We start from the raw sequence: 25,159 nt of genomic DNA, 5'->3' as shown, positions 1-25,159 counted from the left end.
AAGAACTGGAATACTTCAGAGTTGCTCTATGTTAGATTATCACCTGTCTTCAGTACCAGAAATAAATATGCCCAAGAAATATTACTGAGGATGCCACAAATGCTGAAAAACTAAAGAAAAGACAGAGTAACCCCAAAATACTTGTTCTTATATAAAGCATTCTGCCTGTGGCATCCATTCTGGCTTCATCCTCTCCTTATAATGAGCAGATTCCTGTAAGCATAAAATTAAGTCATGTAAGTGATACTAGAAGCATCTGCACAGAAAATAGATTTGATTTGGAAGATAATGGTAATTTTCTGCTTACTAATAGACTATTCTATAGTATAATAATATCATATATCATATCAGTATTATATATTCTAATCTTTCTATGGAATCTAAAAGGTTTATGATCTGAATTGTGTTTATAAAATTTGTCATTTTCTATCTCGTTCTCTGAATGGTACTTAGGGGGTGATAACAGCCAATAAACTTTGCAAGGACCATAGTATTAATTTTTAGGCAGGCATGGAGAAATAAAAAATGATGGCCTTGTAGATTTCCTAGATTATGTCTGTTTTGAAAATGTTATCTAAATTTTAGAATCACCTAAATTCCTAAAGTTACAGTACCATTTTCTAGCTCAGTATATTTTATGAAAATATGTGCACACTCTTGTTATTGATAAAGATCTGAAAGTAATAAAGAAAAAATGGGGGGAGGGTGTACGCACTTCCTGTAGTTGCTGAGCAATATGTAACATAGTAGGAGAGTGGTAAAATGCAATGTGAAAATACTAGAGTATTTATAAATGTGCTTGTTTAAGGACAATTTTAAAAAGAAAAAGCACATCTAAAAAAATCCCAGGCTGTGAAAGCTTCAGTCTCAGAAGATTCTCAATTTCAACATAACCCTGTATTTTGCTGGGGAAAGAAAGTGCTTCAGAAACTTTCAAACCAGCCAGATATCTCTAGGGAGAATGCTGTCACAGGACAGGGAAATTCCTGTCATTTATATGCTATTTTCACAAATAGCTTTTAGCACTCCAACTTTGTGACTGTGTGACAAAAAAAGGTAGCAGAAAAGGCATGGTAAGAGCAGATTGACATATTTGTGCCCTGGGTTGCAAGAGAACTTGTATTAGTTTTTTTGCCATCTAGATTTGGTCTTTATCATGTTTCTGGCTAAGTTCACAGAGAATGCTGGATAAATATACTTTCAGCACTTTCTTCTACTTTAGTATGTTCCCCATATGCATCCATGGAAGAGCAGACACATGCACACATGAAAATGACTCCCATAATAATGGCTGTTCTGTTGAAAAATATTCTCTTTTTGCCTAGTATTTTAGAAGTAGCTCTGAGAGAAATAGTTTCCCTTCAATGTCACAGGTCATCAACCAAACTTTTTATTTGTACAGAAGACATTTGTGGCTTTAAATCTCTGAGGAAGAAGCAGAGATGTTGCTGTTGTGTTGTTGTTTCAGAGTTTTTTAACAGGAGATTGGGAAGGAAAATTAAAAATATTATCAAAAAAAGTTGACAAAAAAATCTGTTCCTGAAGGGCTGAGTCCGGTTTGCTGAGAGCAGCTTTATAGCTTGGATTGTTTGTTTGTCAGGCTGTTAGTTTTTTTCAAGTCTGACCAGAGCAGTTTTGTAGACTTTGGCTGTGTAATTTTCATTAGTTTTCCAATGCTGAGTTTGTTTTTGGGTAGCTCACCTAATTTTTTTAAAAGTCTTGTTTGTTATTGGGATTGATATTTGAGAGAACTTTTTGCAGTTTCCATGAATCAGGAAGGCATCAGGAATTTTTTTTGTTCTGATAAACTGTGATCACCACCATCTGACTGACAATTGGATAGGCTGGTTTCTCGTAAACATCTGGTCCTTCATACATGTAGAAGATGGCATAAACTGACATAGGCAATACAGTTTGGGATGTCATTAGGACCTCTTCCCAGTCTGTCTCTGCCTTACCCCGCAGGATTGCCTACAGTGTTTTGCACTCATGTATGTCTGTGTACAGTGAGGATGGCTGCTATCAGCCTAAATAGTACTATCAGCCTAATAGACACTAAATAGTTGTCAAAGGCCCTAAAATCTGTGCCAAATCAACTTCTCACTTCACTTTAAGAAAAAACTCAACAATACAAAACTTCCTGAATGTAAAAAACGTGGAATGTTAATTTGTGTTCTTATAGGTTATGGTATGTTATAAATCATAAGTAACCACTGTAAATATGTTATATGAAAATGTAACCTTAGTTCCAGCCCGACTTGGAATTCACTGATCCTGAGGAAGGCACCACCTTTGAATTACCACTTAGGAAAAGACAAAGAATTGTCAGGAAGTCCGGGCTCCTTCGTTGGCATGAGAAAGAAGGACTCATTAAGATAAGCAATCAGTCCTTCCTCCCATGGACAGCAGAGCTATCAGAGCACCATCATCACCGGGATCTCTGGAGAAGAAAGCCTTTCCATTCACAAGCCTTTGTTTCCATTCACCCACGGGAAGCCCAAAGTTTGCACCTCCAACTACGGGAGGAAAATCTTTTCAACCAACCAACAACGACTATGAATTCGAATAACTGGTCCTGAGAACAAAGAGACTGTGGGGAAATCTTGTGCTGGGGGAAAATAAAGTGTATGAAACCTGAGCCCTAAATGAGGCAAATTTGTTAACTTCAGGTGGGCAGCAGTGTGCCAAATACTGCGTCCCAGTTCACCCTTTGACGATCATCAAACAGATCAGAACAGACGTTGGGTCATCGTCAACGTAACTCCGCTGGGGGTTTTTACCAAAATTCTGTAATTTGATCTTTTAATAAACCAAATTATATTTTCAATTAGATTTTTTTGGATTGGCATTTATAACACTGAACATGTCTGTTCTTGAAAACACTTATGTGACACAGAGTAGACGAAGTGTATTTGACAAATGGGGAGGTTGGGCATCAATGGGAGAGGATTATGAAAATATCAGTCCATGTTAGGCAAATGTTTGTCCTCTCTCCTTTAGAAGCAGGAAAGCTGTGAGAGGTTTTAGGGCAGTAAAGCTGAGACAGGAGAGCTGCTTTACAGCAGACTCTCACTTGTTCCTCCTCTGGCTTCTGAAAAAGCATTAGGGCATATTCTGCAGTACCTGTGCTGGCACTGGTAAGACTTGTTTCCTTTCCCTTATTCTTTATTGAAGCTGCATGTGTTTTGTAAGCCTACTCCACAGAAGCACTGCTGGCAGAAGAGTGATGCCAAGGGAAGTATCTTTGCAGGACAAAACTCCTTTTCTGCTGTCCAATTGTGTTCAAATACATTTAAATAATGAGGGAAGGTCTGTCTTACGCAGCAGAACTGTCACACCATATTATTATATGTGCATGGGACAATGCCATTACCAGTGGCTGAAGTTTGAAACTTAAATCCCTGAGTAATCAAATAGGCACTAAGATAGTTCGCTGTGTAGTTTTATTGGTTTGTGTAAAGTCAGATTAAGTTATTGACTTATTAACTATACTACTTGTTTTCTTAGACAGAGATAGGATTAATAATTGCTTAAATGAAATATCTGGTTGACTAAGGGACAAAAAATCTGACAACATGAAAGATTACATGTGCTTACAGTGTCCCTCCTGCCCATTCCAATATGCCAAATATGCTCTTATCAACCCAGAAAAGTAAAATGTTTGTCATCGGGGTTTCCTGTGCCAGTTCACAGATGGGCAAAGTTAATGTTCATAAAAGTTAGCAGAGTCTGATGTGAATGAAGCCTCAACCAAATTTTCAGTGGGTAACTTTCAATTTACTTTTGAAGCTTCAGAATTAGACCTGAAGTGACTGTCAGCTAAATCAGGAGTAATTTTGGACAAAACTCAGCAACTAAAAAAAAGCAGTTGAAACCTTGTACTGTAGAGGGAAAGAATGAGCAATTAGCATTAAGCACTTGTCAGGTCAGTTCTGATGAACCTGTAGTATTTCTAATCTGAGATACAAGATCAACCCCATTCGGTTTCTTTCCTTATAAGATGACACACACCAAGCACGTTGACTTCTGACTCAAGTCAGCCAGGCTGCCTCTGAAAAAACCGAAAGTTATCTGAATCTGCTCCAAATACATGACAAAATTGTGTAGTACTAGCTGCAAGCAAGCTGAATCAGTGTTTGCCTCTCTGTGTTAAATCGTTGTGATATTAGTGAAATGCATGCTCATCCTATAATGGCTTTTTGAACTATTATCTTCTAATAAGAAGTTTGAACTCCTATGTAAGGATGAAGTAGGGATAAAAAATTTGCTGAGAACCAGATTCTACCTGAACTGTATTCCTATAAATAGCAACATGTATAAAAATAGGCCGGTACACTTAACTGTTGCTGTGACCTCTATGACTGACAGAGACTAATTTTATCAAGAAAAAAAAGAAAATGTTCTAAATTTCAATTCTGGAAATTTAGCTTTGTCCATAAGAATGAGGGCAGTTATTCCTAACTCTGATAATGCTAAAAATAAAACCAACCAGGCCATTTGCCTCTTCTGGAATATCTGTATGTAACTCTCTTGAAATCAGTGGAAATGGAAATAGCAGGACCATCCGTCTTTTATAGATTCAGCATTTCTATATAGATTTCACTGTTGTGATGATATGAGGAAACAGGGAATGTTACTTTCCACTGAGATTGTGCAGGAATATAAAAATAAAATAACAGTATGGTGTTTTAATAAAATAAACAGAAGATTGAACACATAGAGGGAATAAATCTATTGATTGGAGGACAGAGCCCAAACATGTTTTCAGACATTAAAGAAAACAATACTTTTCATAGGTTATTCCCTGTCATTTTGTAATTCAAGAGACTTACTATCCTGACTACCTCACTCCTCTCTACTGGCTGGTGCACTATTGTTTAAAGAAATGCCAAGAAAACTGTTTCTGAACAGATGTTGTAGCAGAGGAAGGAAAAGATCCACAGGTAAGGAGGATGAGACTAACAGTAAACAAAATTCTAAGTTCACTTTTCAAGGACACTTACACATAATAAGGATTTGTAATTGCTTTGGCTTAACAGGACAGATTGGTGCTGGAATTTTCTATGTTTTCCTGTTGCTGCTGCATGAGTGGCCCATGGGCAACACAACCACAATCTGTACTGCAGCTGTCCACTGTACTCTGCTGCAATGGTAGGCTGAGGACTTAAAGTCCTGGAGAGCTGTTGTAGACATGCAGGGGTTGCTGCCAGTTCAGCTGTTTGCTCCCATTTCAGCTGGGATGGAGTCCCAGCTCCATCCCTCTTCCTTCTTTACTTGCTTCATGATCTAGTGCAGAAAGGGAAGAGGAAAGAGTTATTTAATTGGTAGGTGCTCTGAAATGGTAGGGAAAGAATGAAGCATGTGTCCAATTGTGCTTACTTAGGCAACATGAGGTTAGGGCAGTACTTCTGTGTTTTATACATGCTCCCTTCTCTGTCTTTTCACCAGCAGCACAATGGATGAAAAGCCTGACAGAATCTGTTCCATCAGTAGTTAGTTTTAGGGCTACTGGAAATGCCTGAAATAATCCTCAGGGTATCTGAAGATCTTGGTCTGGTGATGTTGCTGTCCACTTCTAAAACTTGCCTCAAGGGTACATATGACTGCTAAGGGTTCAAGGAGCATGCTGAAGTGGGACAGAGGAGCAAAGTGGTAACTTAACCCATTTGTCAAGCTCCCTCTGCTTTGCTTCCAGTATTTGCTCAGGGACACAATGGCAGTGGGCTTGAGTTCCCCATGACAACAGTGAAAGAAAATGCATTCAAGTTTAGGCATAGTGCCAGCTGCTTGGTTTGGAAAAAAGAGAAAAGGCAAAGACGTTTGGGGCTGATACTTCTCTCTCTTGCTGACAGTAACAGGAAACAAATTCACTGATGTAAATTGGAATATATTGGTGCAAATCTATTATTTGATGAACCCTTATGAGAGCAACTGAAGGGTTGGTGGTCCTAATTTGTCCCCTATACCCATGGAGAATGATGGTGTGAGAACAGAGAGGTCTGATTGCACCCTTCTTGTCAAGGGAAACCTACTTAGATGGTGCTGGTGCCCTGTCACCTATTGTGGGCTACTCTCCCAAGTGAAGAGACAAGACGAGTATCTTGAAATGATTTAGCTGCCCTAGCCCTATCAGAGAAGTGCCTACTGCAGTGCTAAGGGAGGAAAACATTTTTGCTCAACATCTGATCTACTATTTCGCCCAAGATCCTTTAGAAGTAAAACCCTTGCTCTATCTATGTAGATGAACCATTTGGTATCCAGTTCTCTTTTTGCCAAACCAATGGCATTTTGGCCAAGTCTCTCCAGAGAAGCAGGGCCACATCATTTGTATTCCATGTCAGTTGAAATAAAAATTATATATGACTATATCTCTGGAAGAGCTTAAAGCAGTAATAATAAAAAATACTAACAAATCTAGCCAACTAACAGCCAAACAATAATCCATGATTTCTTTCTGGGAAACAAGACAATTTCTCTCCTCCCTATTAACTGTACTGAGCTGGTTCAAACTAGGTCTCCTTAAATTTAACTGGACTTTTTGTAACAAAGTTAAGGTATTATACAGTACTTCTGAAGAATGAAGAGTACATTCAGCTAGATAAAAAAAACCTGCAAAAAAGCCTAACAATCCTAAAATCTGGCTTCTTCTTAACCCATTCCAGTGCTTATGGAAATTACTCAGTCCAGGTTACCAGCACATTCATTTGGCTCTAGTATCCCACAGGGAAAAGGACAGAAATCTGAATTGTTGTCATACCTATCTGTTAGGTATTTCACACAGGGTAGTACAAGAAATACCAATTGTTCTGCAGATGTGAGTAATTCTGCCTCTTCCTTTTCCATCTCAAATACAACATCCCTTACCTTCTTTCTCTTCATAGTAAACACAGACCCAAAGTTGGTGATGGTTTTACTGGTGATCAATCCCAAGGAAGATCCTGGGACACTCTTTTGCCACAATTGTATGTCCTTCACACCTCCTGGTTGTTTGCAATGCAAATTGTAGACTTTGTCTCCTGTAGTGCCATATCCATGGTAACCAAATGAAGATAAGTTTGCATTACTTCCTTAGTAAAGTGTAATCCTTCCCCTGTGCCAAAAAAGGCATACAAACTTAAGGGGACAGTAGTATATTTAATGGAAAACGAAGCAACCAATGCATCTTGTGCTTTTTTTTTCCAATTCTTTTCCCCGTGTCAGTTATCATTGCACTCACTCCTCCACCCTCTCTTTCCAATCTTGTATTTTTCTATAATTGCCAATGTTAAAAGCTAGACTGCTTCTGATTTCTGCTTTCCCTTTGCCTAGAGGCTAAGCAAACAATTATAAAGTCAAACTGCCAACTTAAATAGACCACTTCTTGGCAAAAGCCTTTCTTTGACCTTCTTGGTATCTTCAAAAAACCATAAACAATGGGGGTGAAAAGCCAAGCAAAGAAAGCAAGTGCTTGTATTCCAGTTTTTCAGACCTTGGATCTCTGGTAGAGCAGAGGCAGATGTGCACCAACCTCCTATTATTTCAGTATATTAATAACTGAAACAAGCCATGCAGCTTAGAGTTATCATTTTCTTTGTAATGGCAAAGTATAGTAGAAAGTTCTTTTTTTTCCTGATCTGCAAGATATGATGTTAAAAATATTTTTTCTCCTAATTTCTGGTTTTAATTCCATTTAAAAGAGCTTAAATACAGATTTAAAGAGCTTTTTTTCCATAGCTTCATAGAGTCTCTTTTGACTGGACAGATAGATTTTTGAGCAATGGAAAGAGACTCAAACTGAATGTACTGCAAAATTATTGCTGTTGATACTGTTTCCAATGTTGTTTTGGTTTTCTACTTTTGAAAAACTCTGCACGGAATTTATGCACCTTCCCTAATGTATCTGGAAGGCTTAAAATGCAACTCTTTCCCTCTTCAACACAGTCTCATGCTGTTTGAATACAATGGAGAACTTCTTTTCTATGTAGGTGACCAAGCACTAGAACAGATTGCTCAGAGAGCGTACGGACTCTCCCTCACAGGACATACTCAACAACCATCTCAGTGCAAACCTGTGCCAGGCTCTCTAGGATGAGTCTTCTTGAGCAGAGTGGTTGGACCAGGTGATCCACTGTGGTATATTCCAACCCCACCCATTCTGTGATTCTGTGAAACATCTTTTGCTATTGTTATGTATCTGTAGTGTTCTCAATTAGAGTGAGCTCATGTAATTAAAATGCAGCATGAAGATACCATCAGCTTCCAATCTTGTTATTTAGAGTGAACTCCACTGCTTGTGTCAACCAGCTTTATGACTTCTACTTTGAAAAGAGCAGAGCAAATTGATATTATGGTCTCTGGACAGAAAATTTACCAAAGGCTTCACGTGGGTAGAACCCCTCAAAATTTATATTTACCAGCATATGAGAAAGCTTGAAGTGTTATTACAACGTTCACTACCTACTATGCTTTCAGAAAAGCTTCATTTCCTGGAGTCAGTCATCCTTGTGAATTTTCACATGGATGTTCCAGCGGTTCTTTGAATATCAGCTGAGTGTCCTTTGTTTCTGTCAAAGCAAATGGCAGGCCTGTCGCTGTGAGCCTAGCCAGAAAGACACACTCGGAGCCGGAGTTCGGGTTGATCAGGGCAGCAGGGCAGAAAATCTCTGTCTTGTTTATTACTTCCTATTTTATACTTCTTGCAAGGTGCCCATGGATTGGGGAGTGGGCATTCCCACCTCTCACCACATTGGTCAAGGGGATTGTCACACAGTCTTGTTTGTCCTAGCATGGAATGTGAAAACAATGGCTATGTTTATAGAACATAGCTGGTGTTTACATGAAAAGAGCGTGAGAAGGTACAAACCTTCTACTTAGTATGAACACTCAGCAAGCTAGGAAGATCTCATGGTGACAGGCCTGTTGGAGAGACAAAATAAATTAAATCATCCTACGGCAGCTGTGAGATCAGTGTGCTTAACAATTCAGCTGTTGATGGGCAGGGAAAAGGGACCTCAGCTTCATTTAGCTACCAAAAGTCAGATCCTAAAGCTAAAGCCTTAAAAGATTTTTGTCATCTCCTTTCGCTTCTGATTAAGACAGAGAGAGAACAGTAAGTTTGCAAGCATGGATAATACATGCCAACTGAAAAGAAAGAATAATACAGACCAGAAAAAATGACTATTTTATGCCTCAGAGCACCTGCGTAGATGCATATTTCTTTTTGTTTACTGGAGCAGCCATTAGTCAACAGATACTGTGCTCTTTTTCCCTGATAGAACTGCCATAAGAGGTGTAGCTTAATCAGAATGCAGAATATAACTGTGTCACATAAGTGATTCCACAGTAGTAGTATGAAGATCTGCTGTTTTCCTCCTATTTTCTTTTTTAAGTGTTACCTAAAAGCAACAATTAATTAATAAATTATACAGAGTATTAACCCTATAGTTCATAGAGTTGATCGTAGAAGAACTTTTGTCCTAGCTATGGGATCTGAAAAAAGCATATTTTTTCCTATTCATTCTATGTTGTAAAAGCATACTTAGTCATGCCAAAACAGCCCAGTCATAAAAAATATACTCAAATACAGAGGACACTGAGATGCTGGAGCATATTCAAAGAAGGGCAACTTCTCAGTTTTGAGACATAGTTAAGAGAGGACACTGTAATGAGTAGTCTCCTCTAAAGGGTTTCAACAATCCCCTTCCACCAAAACAAAATGAATACTAATAGCAGAAAGTGAAAAAAAAAACCCAGACCAAGAGTTTATTAAGAATAGAATGCCCACAAGGCAAGGAAGAAAGGTAAATTACTAGTAAACACCAAACTATCAGAACTCACACCCCCTCACACACACAGAGGAACAAAGACCCCAAAATGCCTGGGAAGTGGGGCAAATATAGGAAAAATACCCCTTCTCGACATGTGGTGTGAGATGGTGCCAGCTTTCACTCTGAGGAAAGTGGAGAGTCCAGTAGTAGGCAAAAATGTGATGGTTCTCTGGCATCAACCTCCTCTCCACAGCAGTCGGAGTGGGTGAAGCAGCTGGGCTTGAGCCTTTTACAAAGCTTTTGTTTCCCTGTCTTGTCTCGCCAAGGCTTGGGGTTGTAATGGGGTGGCCCACTCCAGCAGATCCTGCCTCTGTGTTCTCAGACCAGCAGCTGTTAAGCTGACCTCAAGGCAACTGGAACATTTCTACTGCAGATCCTCCAAGACACGAAAGGGAAAAACTTTCTGCCTGGGCCAAGAAAACCGAGCTAGCCAAACAAAACCTAACCACACAGCACCACAGAATGCCTGGGCAGGGAGGCTTCAAAAATGACCACCAAAGAGCCCAACGCTGTCCCCTTCCCTGGTCCAGCACACGTCCAATCCTGAGCCTAAAAGATACAGCAATCATTTTTGGGCATGAAGCAGAGGATCATGGAATAGACTATCATCATTAAAAACTCCAAGACATTCAACAAAGATGGTGAAGGGTCTAGAAAATATGTCCTATGAGAAGCAGCTGAGGGAACTGGAGTTGTTTATCCTGGAGAAGAGAAAGCTTGGAGGGGACTTCATTTCTCCCTACAATTACCTGAAAGAAAGTTGTAGTGAGGTAGGGGTCAGTCTCCTCTGCCATGGCTCAAGTGAAGGGATGAGAGAAAATGGCCTTAAGTGGCACTAGGGGAGATTCTTATTAGATATTAGGAACAAAAAAATCACTGAAAGAGTGATTAGGCATTGAAATAAGCTGCCCATGGAGGTGATGTAGTCACCATCTCGGGAAGTATTTTTTAGGGGTCATTATGGTGGTTCTACACTGATGGTTGCAGCAGGTGGTGTTGAAGGTCTCTTCCAACCTTATTATTTTGTGATTCTGTAGCAGGAGAGCAATTTTTTTTCCCATTTCAAACAGTTGTAATGTCTTTGCAACGTATTTTGCCTCTGGTGTTCCATCTGAGCTGTTGTGCATGACTGTGGCAGACTTGCCCACTGCTTTTTTGTGTTTCATACCAGAAAAGTCATAAAATCATTTTTCTTAGATGCAGTTCACCTCATGGATAGGATTTCCTCAGGTGGTGCAGATCAAGCATTTTAGCAAAGTGAAGACATTTCTTCTATGGCAGCTGAATTGTGCCTTGAACCAACACACCTCTGGTCAGACAAGAATTTTCCCAAATTCACTGAATAATACAGCATTTTATAAGTCTTCCCTTTCAACACCATGTCCCCTGAGAACAAGGCATTTAAAAGCTGCTTTTGCAGGGCTTAATCCATTTTTATCTCCGAATGTCTTTAACACAACTGGCTTCTCTCTTCTTCCTACTCCTCTCACCATCCCAGAAATCTTGATGTGATTAAAAATTGCATTGAAGGAATATTGCTTTTGTGGTTTGATGGAACAGTTTGCATGGTCTGAGGGCTAGCAGCTGGACAGCTAAGTCAGTGTCATCACACTAAACTCAAATTTGGTTAAAAAGGCATGTGAACATTTAGGAAATATTTAATTTCTGAAAGACATGAGAACTGATAAAAACCAAGATGCCCTAGCACTTGCTGTTTCAGAGGGCTTCAAAATTTCTGTTACAGTGATATTAAAAAGAAAAGAAAAAGAGCACATTATTCCACTGATTAGAGTACAAAGACAGAAATCTTACAATTTAAAAGGATACTATTGGTACGACAGTATTATTATATTTGTGTCGCACACAGGAAACTGATGTGCAACAGAAAGAGGAGATTTGTCCATTTGGGGCATGTGTTTCCAGAGTACCAACCCAAAGATTCATCCCCAAAAAATATCTTCCCACAATATCATCAGCAACAGAGTTCTCTATTGACTAATGGGCTCTAAAAACACTGCTGTTTAACAATAAAAATGTGCAGGAAAATTTTTCTTCAGTTTCCAGATTTGTGTTTTGAGATGTCATCAGACCCAGCCCAATGGATTGCACTGGTGATGAGCATTTGTGCTTTGCTCTTAGTCACTAATTCCATCTTAGTTTTTATTCTCAATGTTCATTTCTTGCTTACAGAGGTTCAGGTAGAATCTTTATACCTGTTTGTATTTCCTATTCGTCATGGTTTAACATAGCTTGGTTTTTAGTTAAGGAGAAATCCATCAACTACCTAAGTGATTTTCTGTGAGGACTGCTAACAGCTTCCTCTGACCCAACAGAACCAATCAGTTGGCTAGTTTGGAATATTGATACCCTGTTAAACCACTTAAGAAAGCTGAAAATGCCTCTATGAAATCACATTTTAAAATGAACAAACCCTGTTTAAAACTCTCTTGGTTCTGGCTTTTGGCAGACAGGTAACTGGGAGCCTGCATGGGCCAGCTGCCCTCCTGCAGTGCCTGGACCTGCTCTGCTGCACGGCCCAGCCAGGCCAGCCGCTGGTGAAGCATGGCTCAGCTGAGGTTCTGCTGGCCCCAAGTTCCAACCACAGTTGGTGGGCCAGGCTGGCTCTCCTCAGCTTTGGGTAGAGCCAAGCCGGGCCTCGTTCCGGCCGTGACCTGGCGAGCCATCCTGCTGGCACTGCAGGAGATCATGTGGGAGAACAGAGAAAACAGAGGCAGTCCTGCAGACCCCGCAGAAAGCAGCCCCATGGATGGAACTGAACTCAGCAGGGGCTGGGAAACAGCCGTGCAACCAGAGTGGCCCCAGCCCAGCAGGGATCATGTGGCCATCGGCAGGCTTGGGCAAGATACTAACTCCTTCAAGTGCACAAATGAAACTTATAGATATCAATCCTCTCCTGAGTCAGAGGAAAGGAAAAAGTGAAGCCACATGAAGAGAACATAGAGTCACCAAAGTCAGTGAAGAAGGAAGAGCCGAAGTCCAGAGGAAGGAGAAAGAGGAGATGCTTCAAACTTAAGAGCTGAAATTCTTTTGTAAGGCCATGGTGATGGACTATGATAGACTAGAATATACCTGTAATTCATGAAAATCATGGGGGTGGTGGGGCATTTAAACTGTAGACATGAGCAAAGGCATCAGTGCTGAAGCAAGCAGATGTTGAAGTAGCTGTGATCCAATGAGAAGCTTGAACAGCGAGAGATAAGACTGCTGAAGATCTTTGCCCCCCAGGGCAGAAGAGGAAGACCTCTGTTCCCAGAGATGAAGATGATCTTAGAGATGGATAAAGAGAACCTTTGCTTTTGAACAGCTCATTCTTAAAATTGTACCCATTAGCCAAAGACTGAGCCCTCAAAACCAGTTTTGGAGAAAGCTGTATGTCGAGGGGAGAGATTTTCACACGGTGAGTAGATTTCCATCTCCCGCTTGGCTGATTCACTGTGTCCTTGAAGCCATGAGAGAACTGTTTCTTGTGGAGAGGTTTCCATGGCATGGCAAGAGACAGTCCTCTACCTAAGTGAACTGAAGAAGGACTATTTTAGAGATGGTAAACGGACTGAAAGTCACAAGTCACAGGTTTTGTCTCTTTACATTGCCAGTGGGAAAGAAATGAGGAGGTGGGGGGAGGAGAAGCATTCTGAAGGTTTATTCGGATTCTTATTATTCTCTTTTTAGTTCTGTTAATAAAGCTTTCTTTATACCCTTTAAAGTTTTGAGTCTACTTTTGCCCTTCTCCTAATCCTTATCTCATGGCAGAAAATTAATTTTGCTAGCATTCGACCCACTACACTATTGAAATGTTAAAAAAGCGCACAGCTTTCTTGTTTCCCAGGTGACTTTTTAAGTACCAGATACTTATATAGATACTCAGTGTCACAGTGGTGATAGTGGTTTGCCTCCTTTTTTCTTCACTGGATAGAGAACACATCCCCAGTTTTGCAAAATTTAATCTTTCTTTAACCAAACCTTCACCAATATTCTACTGTTTTCATTTCTGTCTGGGTGAATGTACCACTTGTCAGGGAATATAATCTCAGAGCTCTGTGTTTAGTCCAAGGCTAGGCTGCTTCTTCCATCAACAGAGGAAAAAACCCCTTTGTGTCATCCTAATGTGGGTAAACTCTTTTACTGGCCATAAAGGGAACTGAACAGATTGGTTGGGAGAAAACATGCTGGCTTACTGGTAGAGTCTAACCTTCAGTGAACCAATAATGAGCTTTCAGAGTCACAGCTAGGCTGACACTGACAGTCTTAAAACAACTCTTTTGCTTGTAGTTTAACAAAAAAAAAAAAATAGAGTAACTTTGTAAATTCATATTCTATACATCAAAATTAGGTCTTGAGAGACTTGAGTGTAAAAGACTTGTGATTGTTGCAGTCTTTCCATATCTTTTCACTGTGCTAATGAGAGTTGCAGCATTGGATCCAGGAGGTAATAATGCAATGAAACCACCTCCCACTTTATCTTATGGCTAACTCAGCCATGTTGCAGCTCAGCCCTTCCCTCTCTCCTCTGTAATGCAAAGGAAAGCAGCTCCTTAAACTGATCATCTCAGTGGCTTTGGTTGAACCTGCAGGGAAAGAAGCCTGCCTTTGACATTTTTCAGCAATGACTTAAATATCTGTGAGCCATGTTTGTTTATTTTTGGGTTAAAAAACTGAACAGAGAGGTAGGAGAGCTGGGATCCATTTCTGGCTCTGCTAGAGGCTTCCTTTGTGCTTGATAAAAGGTGATAATCCTCCCTCTACACAAGAGTGGTCAGTCTCTGCAATTCAAGCTATGCAGGAACTGTGTATTGGGATGCATTCATGCCGAATAAGAAGATTGTTTTCAATTTTCATTAAGTCTGCTACATACTTCCAGAATATTTATGGCTGCATATAATAAAGGAATGCTTTGCAAAAAATTTGTTTTGCTTTCCAAATTTAGTTATAAAAAGCCCTCAGACCACTAAAGGAAATTACTAGACACTTCTCCCAGTATTTCCTATCCATTCCAAGATTCACCAAAAATGAAGTCATACAATAGGGTGGTTGTTATAAGATGATTTGGCCATGGTCTTCCAGAGAGCTCTACTTTTATTTTTAGAGGACTATATAGAAGAAAATATCCATCACTGGTTGCATTCTTGTGTTCTGTAAGTTTGTGTTACTTCATGATATAAATTTCTCTTTTTTCACCAGTAAGAAATAGAGTATCTTCAGTATTGAAGATTCTGGTAGGAAAATTGTAACCCCTGAAATTCAGAAAAAAGTATTCTACTTTGGCTGATTTGAATCAAAGATTGAACTTTTTATTTTGTTAAACTACAACAAAATGCTTTTTTTACCACTATTTGTTCTGAAGCAACATGTCTTGCTTATGACACAATCCTTCATGATAAATATGTCTCAATGCTCCATTAATATCCAGGCTATTCTTTGAAGATAGAATTTCCCATCATGTGTCTCGATCTCTTTCTGATCAAATAATCTGCTTCGTCATGGAAATTTCACAAGGCTGTGTGCCCCAGGGTAGATGTAGCATGCTGTACAAGAATGTTTTATAGCACAAGCTGTGTTTACGCATACTCTACCTAGAATCCCATAAGCAAGGTACCACTATAGAAAAATATAGTTTAACCTTAAATTTACTTAAAATTAATTGTATTTTAATCACCAAAATTGAGATTTTTTTTTTTTTAGCTTTTGTCCAACTTTGGGATAAAAACAAAGCGTGAAAGACAGGTATTTCCCATGAATTCTTCAGTATGACTTCACGCACTCACTGCTTTTAAAGACAAAAAGGAACATATGCAGACTTAGGAATGATATTTGGAAGTGAGATGAGGAGCAAAAAAAAATAGCAGTAGCCTTATATTACAGTTATAGCAACATTTTTCAATATTAGGGTAAGACCAAGTCAGCCAAATGCACAGAAAGGAGAAGTTGCTATTATTGTAGGTGTCATTACTAATTGCCATGTCACTATGCAAACATGGAACAGCTGAGAGCTATCATACATCTTCCTCTTAGGTGATACAATGAAAAGGCTTTTGCTTCCATTCTACTCATTCCTGGTCCAGATAAGCTGACTTAATTAGGTTCTTAGTAACATTTAATTTCAGAAATGACAGACTTTACTCATGTGGGATATTAAAATTTCATGGGATTTGCCTTAAGCATAAATTCAAGATTTGAATCTCAACACTTAACAGAAGTCGATATATACTGAGGGGAAAGTACCTGATACATACAGGAAACATGAGCCTATGGCTCTCTTTTTCCACAAGCTATCCCCATCCATGTCCTGACTGACCTGTGTTGGTTTTTTTTTGGTCTTTCTTCAGTGGTTTTTGTCTTACAGTCTACCAACAAGGGGAAATAAGCTGCAAGGCCAAGAGCGGGAAGGTAAGACAGAACATGAGAACATAATTTCTAATAAGGGTTGCTTAATGATAAAACATCAAGCACTGCAGATCTTGGTCTGGGCTGGGGCGAGCTATTGGGAGAATGTGGTACTATGGTTAATGTGTATATTTTTTTCTGTCATGAGACCTTCAACTGGGAAGTCCCAGGCTCACCTTCTTCACTGGCATGATTTCATTTTCTTCTGCTGAAGGAGTAGAGGTTTCTAGGACGGGTTTTCAATGTACTCCGGAAGTTACGGTGGGAAACTATTACGTAACTAATTCTGCTTGGCCTAAATGCAAAACTTTTCACTTGTTCTTACCTACTTTCCTGATTTATTGAGCACAGGAAATTCAGAGAATTTTTTTTTCATAGGAAAAGCATCAGAAGCCCAAGTCACCTCATGGCTCTTTGTGTCCACAGAAGAATATTTTAGAAGCTGAAAATATTATTTTTCAGTCTTTCTATGTCCACGCTTTCTGGTTATTGGTTCACAAGCAGAAGATGCAGTTCAACATTTTGTGATTTAATCTTGTATCCTGTTAGTAAGGCTAAAATGTCCTATCTTCCCTCAGGTATATGAGGCCACATTTTGATTAGAAAAGGTATACTAGATGTTCAGTGAAGATGTTCAGTTAGCACTACACTTGGTTTAAAAAGCATTTTTTATTTGTTTGTATTCATTAGGTTTTCTGACAGATTTCTAAAGGGCATTATTTTCCCCAAAGTATGTTCCAGTTTGGTAATGAGATTCAGTGTTTCTAGTGTAGGGAACAAAATACTTACACAGAAACATAAACATAAATACTGTGCCCTCCCCATTACTATTTTTCTGTGAAGTCTTGAATATGGAGAAAACAAACTCTAATAAATGTCAACCTCTCTAATGAGAAACTTGTCATGAGAGTCTTCTCATTAGAAAAAAAGCTGGAGACTAACCATGAGTGAAATGACCTGTGTTGTACCACCCAGAGATGTACGCTTTGTCCAAGTCATGGGGTGGACATGGAGTCCTGAGCAGTTTATTACCACTTAACAGATTGAATGGCTTAGTCTCTGTAGCAGTACATTGGCATGCTCTTGCCCCACAGAAATACAGGACAATTCAACTTACTTTGTCTTACAACAACAGCTAGTTAAGGTCTCACAGCCTGTGTTTGCCTGAATTTGAAGTACAGCCACACCAGCTGTACTTAAGTACACTCTTACTGAACTTGCGATAACATGTTGTGTTCTGTCCATTTGATTTTTTGGTGACCTGCTACTGCCTATATAGCCTATAAACACAACATCATTAAAATCATCATTAGGTTCTGTATTTAACACCCTAGCCAGTGTTTCACAGTACTGAGTTTTTATTTTGCAGCATTTTTTGTTCACTGAATCATGGTAATGTGAGTTATTGAGGAAATCACAGCAGCAGCCAGTTTGTGGTGTAATTGTCTCTTGCAGAGAGGAGTATGTAGGTGCTGCTAGGGGAAAAATGTATGAATTCTCAATTTCTAATCTTATTTTTTACATTTCAAGGATTTTATAGTGAATTTACAACTTCTTTTGGCACATGAGTAGGAAATAGTATACAACTAGCAGTTGATTCTAATTCAAAATATGCTCAGTTTGCTGCTAGAATTTCTGTTTTATGTTACTACATAAATTACAGTATGTCAGTAACATTTATGTTCTCAATTTGGATATCCTTTTTCTGAAGAAGCTAGGAGAAGCTCATGTTAGAATTTACCAGCAGAAGAATAATCCCATGAAAGGATGTTTTTTCCTTCCTTATTGAGACAATTTTGTTAAGTAGAAGAGGAAACTTCAGAAGTTTTAATTCTCTATTTATTTTTATATATTAAAAAAAAAGCCCGTAGCATTTATCTTATGGAATCCAGGTATCTTCTGCTGCTCATAGTCAAATGCTACCCTAGCTTTCAAAAGATCAGCGTGTCAATTCAGTCTAATAGGAGGAAGTTACAACTACAGGCACTGTGTATTTTCATCTAATTTATTCCTATCTCATCCTCTTGAAATGATCAAATATATACCTTACAGCTCACAGGTATAGCACACTTGGAGTCCACTAAACAGTGTCATAAGTTCTTAGACATATATTTCCTCCTCCAGAGACTCTAGCAAGTATTCAGCATCTGTCACTACTCTCAAACACATTTAGTGTATGATGCTAAGCCCAGAGAAATCAATATTCATAAATAGTCACAAAATTTTGAGTATACTTGAAAAACTATTATGTACCAAATAAATCATACAGTATATATTGGAATTAGAACATAAATTAATGTATTACAACTGTGGCTTTTTTATTAAAAACCAGGGATTGAAATGTATTTCAATCAAATTTGCTCTCTATATATCTTAATAGTTCTGCAGCACATGGTGAAACTGAATTATTAGTGCCTGCTTTTAAATACAGGGACTTAGAGTCTACTGCTATTTATTCATGAAATGTAAAGTTACTTATTTTCCCCTTATTGTTGATATATATTGCATTTTATGACTAAACTACACTGAGCTTCCCACAGCGATATGGTTTGGCAACTTTGTCACTCAAGCTAAATTTTTTCCTTATTTCATTAAACCAGTCTTTTGGTCTTTTCTCTAGTATGGCAGATTTCTGTTTTGAGGGGAAAATGTAAGAAAAATAAATTATTTTTAGTTCTTCTTTGCAGTACTTTTCCCAAACTTATATCAACAGTGTTCATTCAAAAATCTGCATATCCCTCTAGGCCTGTTTAATATGTGAGCTGATGGATAAGCTGCAATGGTAAAAAAAATTATCAATACAATGCTTCCACTCTATATAAATGTTTGCTACTGATCTTGATAGGTGTGTGTAAGGTAAAGTTCATTTTGGGCATGATAAAACCTGTTGACAAAGACTACCATGGTGTGGGATATTCTTTTCACAGTGTGAGGGCTCTAAAAAGCAGTTATTTCACTACAGATTAGCAAATACAGACACAATAAAGTGAAGAACAAAATTATTCTTAGCTGCCACTTCTGCAGCTGCAACTCATTGTGCCTTGTGTCTCCAAATCTTTGTAATGAGCAATTATATCTTTTGAAGTAGGTGGCTAGAGAAACCATACTCCTTAAAGGTTCCCCAAAGATTCACCATCTGTCAAAAGTGAGCCACTCTGCCACCTTTATAATTAACTGGTACCTTACACCTACATTCTCACACCTACTGTAACATACTGTTCTTGAGAATAAGTGCATTGCCCCACTCATATCAACTCCTCTTCTAGGACATTGCTATTATGTATCATAATAAACCAAGACAAAACTCAAATGTTTACTCCAGGAAAAAATAATAATCACATCCCAGAGGAGTATGTAAGTAAACACATTTCATGGTTGCTTTTTTACCAACCAGGTTCCTGCTTTAGCTTTTTTTCAGAAAGTCCAGTTATGTCAAGCGGCAAGAATCTCAGCTTTTCCCACAAGCTCACGCTCACTGGTCCACCCCAAAGGTTAGTTACATCCATATTTTACCAGTGAGGAATACAAGTTACTAGTCTGTCGAGAGAACAACAAATGTGAGTACAATTTTAAATAAGCAGTCAAGGTCTGTAAAAGCCATGTACTGGTTTATTTAAACAAGATCAAAATAATCTTCTCAATAACAGTTATCTGATTTCAAGTGAATTTGTAAAAAATCAAAACCTACCTGAAGCTACAGTGGGCTTTGGATCCTCTGGAAGGTAAAAGGCTGTAAGACCTTATGGCAGCTGCACTATGCCTTGTCTGTGTTGTGTCTAGAGTAAAGGGAGCCTGCAGAACTGTGAACCTACCACCTTTTATTAATGTTCTCCTTGCTAAGCTATCTGGATGCAGTGCCACCAGATTATTCTGGGGAGAAGAACATATATTGATTTTTTAGCAACATGACCCAAAATGCAAAGTGACTACTTTGACTTTAGCAGTAGTCCCCCCAAGAGGGGAAAAGAAGGGAAGATAATTATTAAAAATAAGACCATGTGATAGCTACTGCAAGATATAAGTGGTACCAAGAGAGTGATGTAAATAATCTTGATGTTTCCACCACAGCATCACTGAATGGCTGGTGCTCTGGGAAAAGGATCCAGTGGAGATTCTGCTTAATTTGGGGTTTGGTGCAGAAGAACCTGATGTCCGCGCAAAAATCCCTCCTCGGTTCCTCAGTGGTATTTCTGTCGCAAAAGGACTTGACGTCCAAGCCTTTTTGGAAGCTCAGAAGAAGCAGGTGGACACTGAGAGGCCAAACCTATATGGTAAGGAGAATTATTTTGGCAAAAGAAGTTTTAGCCATAAATAGAGTGGGAACTGAGAGGATAGAGAAGCAGAGGCTTATGAAAGAAAATTAATGAAAAAGAGACATATTTAGGAGACAGTGAGGAACCTCATGTAGCCCTTTGTGGCAATGATACTTCCTGATATGACTGAATTACTGTTTACCTTGACTCAGCTATGGACATTGATTTATGTGCTGAAGCTACCAGCTTGTGGCATTCTAAAACAAAACTGCATGTCCTCTGTAAGACCTACCCCACAACAAGAGATAGTTCTTGGTGTTGCAGAGGCTGCAGAATTAAATGCATCCATTGAGTCAGCCACTTCACCAGCAGTACATTAATATGTCCCGAGCATCACTGGTGATGTAAGTCAATAGAGAAGATATGGAATTCAGCCAGGCCAGATGTGGGACCTACATTCTCTTTTACCCTTGGTGGATTCCTCTCACAGGGCAATGTGCAGAGCAGATAACAAGATATTAACTTCCCATGACTGGAGGTGCCAGAGCTTGTGTATTAGACCCTAACTAGAACCTAACAGTTTTGTGGTTCAAATATGCACTAAGGGTAGATTAAAATCATATTTTAAGTACAACAAATTCCTTGTTCAAAATTGCACCATTTAAAGCACACAGTCTTGGTTTTTATTAATTTAGATGCTTTTAGTTCTTGTTTTGTGTATTTTGCTATTAAGAAATTAATACAAGGTCTTCACCCTGAAGATATTTCTGCATTAAAATAGCATTGTTAATCTGCTGGTATATCATCCATTTGAAACGTCCCTTTTTGACATCATATTCCCACAAGTTGTGGCACAGGATAGCCAGATGGCTCTTGAAATCTTCTGTTTACTGAAGATGCGCAGTGAAGCAGGATCACTCACACAGCCCGTGGATCATTGTGTAGAAATTAATCAAGCAAGAAGTAAGGATGGAATGAGAATTGAAAGCGAAATGTTAAAGTATTGTGAAAAATGTTTCCCCCTGCTCCTCCCAGCCCCTCTCCTTTTTTAAAGCAAGGCCCATGCACACATATTTACAGCAAACTGATACATCAAACAGGTTTCTCAGCTCTCACTTTATTTCTCTCCTTAGAGAGAGGGAAGAGAGGGATCTGAGCTGTGTGGTATGAACAGATGGAGATGTATTTGGTGAGAGGACTCTTAAGTGGACAAGAAATTAGTTGGATGGATGTATCCAGAGGGTACTAGTCAATGGCTCAGAATCCCAATGGACTCTGGAATCCAGTGCACCTTCAGCAAATTTGCAGATGACACCAAGCTGGGTGGTGCAGTTGACACACCTGAAGAACAGGATGTCATCCAGGGGAATCTGTAGAAATTCAAGGAGTGGTCCTATGGTAATCTCATGGAGTTTAATAAAACTAAGTGCAAGGTGCTGCCTCTGGGTCAGGCTGGAGGGGGATGAACAGATCAAGAGCAGTCCTGCCAAGAAAGAATAGGGGGTGTTGATGGATGAGAGGCCAGACAGGATCCAGGAATGTGTACCTGCAGTCCAGTGAGCCAAATGTGTCTTTGGCTGAATCAAATGAAGCATGGCCAGCAAGGTGAGGGAAGTGATTCTGCCCTCTGCTTTGCTCTAGTGAGATCCCATCTGGAATGCTGCATCCAGCTCTGAGGTCCCCAAGCCAGAAAGGACCTGTTAGACCAAGTCCAAAGGAGGGCTACCAAGATGATCAGAGTGATACCTCTAGGGTGTTTTTAGGCGCTTTTAGGAGGAAAAGAGAAAATGCTATAATAAAAAACTAAGAGGGTTGGGATTGTTCAACCTGAAGAAAAGACTTCAGAATGACCTAATTGCTGCCTTCACTTCAGTACCTGAAGGTAGTGACAAGAAAGCTGGTGAGGGACTTTTTTATAAGACCATTTAGTGATGAGATAAGGGAGAATGGCTTCAAACTGAAAGAGAATAGCTTTAGATTAGATGTTAGGAAGAAACCTTTACTGTGGTGTTGGTGAGGCACTGGAACAAGTTGCCTAGGGAAGTTGTGGATGCCCCATCCCTGGAAATGTTCCAGGCCAGGTTAGATGGAGCTCTGAGCAACCTGCTGTACTGCACTGAAAGATGTCCCTGCCCAGGGCAGGAGAGTTGGAATTGGATAGTGTTTAAGGTCTCTTACAACCCAAGGCATTCTATTATTCTCTTATGGTGGATGGAGACTTAGAAGATAGAGAATTAGAAGAGAATGAGAGCAGAGAAAAAGCTTTTGAGTTTGCATTGTGTAGAACGTCAGTAACCAAGGTGTAATTTAATGACTTGTCCTGTAGTCATCCTCAGTGTACAGAATTGTACAATTGTAAATCTTCTATACAGTCTTCTACAATCTCTGTAATGTCAATGAGAAGAATATGTGTCTTTGAAGATCTCCAGAAAAATACTGTTCTCTGTAAATTAAGTAGAAGATTGTTCTGGTTTTGCATTAATTGATTTGTAGTGAAGAGGGAAAAAGTCAGCCACAGAAGTGATTCTCTGTGAGAAGCTGCTAGCAGCTTTCTCTGTGCTTGGAAAAACCAATTGCTGGCTAGCTCTGAGAATTAGAACACTGCTAAGCCAATTAGAAGAAAGCTGGTAATGCCTCTGTTATAACAAATTTCGGAATGAAAAACTGCAGGAAGCATTCTTGCTCCCTGCTCTCAAAAGAGGGGTGGAGGTGCCTGCTGGGCCCCCTTCCCAGGGGAGCCAGCCAAGGCCCCTTCCCAGAGGGACTACTGGACCCCGTCCTTGTGCAGCCACTGGGCCATGCTGCCAGAGCCCATCCCAGCACCACGAGCAACCAGACAGCTGCGGCAGCATTGCGCAGCCGTGATTGTCTTGGCATGGCTGGAAATGAACTTCATTTACTTAGCTTCTTTTAACCAGCCATGCTGCAGACAGAAAGGCAATAGCAGCTGCAGCAGTTTTTCTTTTTCAGTGTCCTATATGAAGAAAAGACTTGGAGTGGAGCCAGCAGCGGGTGCAACTTGCACAGTGCCAGCAGCAGAGGCCACATGACCAATACAGAGAGAAGCATGACGAGTGATTCTCCAATTGTGGAGCCTGGATAAGATTAACCTTTCAGTGCTACAGAGCTCTATAAAAACTGTTTCAATTGATAGAACTTGAGAACAAACAAACCTACAAACACCAATTTTCTCCTGAGTCAGAGAAAAGGAAAAAGTGAAGACACGTGAGGAGAACAATGTGGCGACACTAATGTTTGGTGCAAAAGAGGGAAGGAGAGGAGGAGGTTCTTTGAGCATTGGAGCTGAGATTCTTCTGCAAGCCGTGGTGAGGACTATATACATCAAACTGTTTCCCTGTAATTCATGGAGTGTATGGGGGATGCAGCATTCACAGCCCATGAGGAAAAGGCACTCATGCTGAAACATGTGGTTGCTGAAAAGCTGTGATCTGGTGAGAGGCTTGAACAGAGAGAAAGAAAGTCCTTGCTTTCAGAAATAGCGGAAGAGGATCCTTGCTTTTATACTAGAACAGCTCATCCCTAAAAACTGCAGCCCATAAGCTAAATGGCCCATGAAAAGCAGTTGTGGGAAGACTACAAGCCGTGGGAGGGACTTCATGTTGCAAGCAGGTTCCAGGCAGACTGTTAGCTGTGAAAATTAAAACCACGTTGGAAAAGTTCACAGAGAACTGTTTCCCATAGGAAAGACACCATGGAATAGCAAAAGAGATTCCTCTCCCTAAGTGAACAGAAAAAATATTTTAGAAGTCTCAAACTAACTAAAAATGCCATGTTTTGTCTCCCTGCGCTGTCGGTGAGAAGGAAAGAAGGGCAGAGGGTGGGAGGAAAGGTGTTCTAATGGTTTATTTTTAGTTTTCATTGTCCTCTTTTAATTCTGTTAATAAAATTTCTTTATACCTTTTGAAGTTTTAAGCCTGTTTTGCCCTTAAAGTATAATCCTTATCTTATCCCGTGAATTTTCTTTCTCCCTCCTCTGCTTAACTATAGGAGAGGAAAATGAAAAAAATTATTTTTGTGGGTCCACTGGCATTTGGTCAATGCCAACCCATCACAAAGGTTCAGGTCTAGAGATGTTCCACAACATTTACCTCTCCATGAATAATTTAGGGAAGTCCAGATTCCTTACTGTTGGAGAATACCAGAATAAGGCAGCTCATGTGCCACTTCTGGAGATCTAAGACTGTATTGATTCCAGAGATGGTGGTGTTGGATGAATTCAGTTATTTTTACCCTGTTTTGTTTACTATCAATGAACCATTTCAATGCTAAAGCATTCTAAATCCTTCTCATTTGCGTCTAGTAAGAAAAAGAAGAAATTGCTTAATATGTTAGTGAATACTTAAGAGGTTTTCTCATTGTCCATTTACTTCTTCATATTTTCTGAGTCAGCAGAGAAAGTTAGGTGATTTAGTATGGTATGTGTTACTCTGAAAAGGGAGGAGATAAGGAGAAAGGCTATAGGTCAAATATTGAAGACAAGAAACCTGGAGGAAAAAGGGAGACGGAGGTGAGAGAGACTAAGGACTTCCATAGTGAAGTGATGCCTCTTCATTTTCATATTTCATTCATTTCCTATTGCAGTTCTTTTCTGTTTCTGTCTGGCTCTTCTAGGAATGTAGTTTTCTAGGCCTCCTTCCCTGCTGATTAGATCTTTTAAAATAAGCATGTATTGCTATA

At 39.5% G+C, this 25,159-nt stretch overlaps 1 long non-coding RNA gene across 2 annotated transcripts in view; it reads left to right on the top strand.

The window, feature by feature from the left end:
- LOC134554421 (uncharacterized) overlaps window positions 1–24,486 on the top strand; it is a 35,848-nt gene extending 11,362 nt beyond the window's left edge. The window contains exons 2-5 of one of the 2 annotated variants that reach the window (XR_010081232.1): window positions 12,274–16,211; window positions 19,616–19,699; window positions 20,277–20,479; window positions 23,432–24,486. This is a non-coding gene — a long non-coding RNA (uncharacterized LOC134554421). The remainder of the gene's footprint in view (window positions 1–12,273; window positions 16,212–19,615; window positions 19,700–20,276; window positions 20,480–23,431) is intronic. The other variant, XR_010081235.1, reaches the window with a different exon arrangement.
- The last annotated feature ends 673 nt before the right edge of the window (window positions 24,487–25,159 follow it).

The sequence above is a fragment of the Prinia subflava genome, chromosome 1, assembly GCF_021018805.1.
Source record: "Prinia subflava isolate CZ2003 ecotype Zambia chromosome 1, Cam_Psub_1.2, whole genome shotgun sequence".
Taxonomy (NCBI): Eukaryota; Metazoa; Chordata; class Aves; order Passeriformes; family Cisticolidae; genus Prinia; species Prinia subflava.
This window is presented reverse-complemented; position numbering and strand designations above follow the sequence as displayed.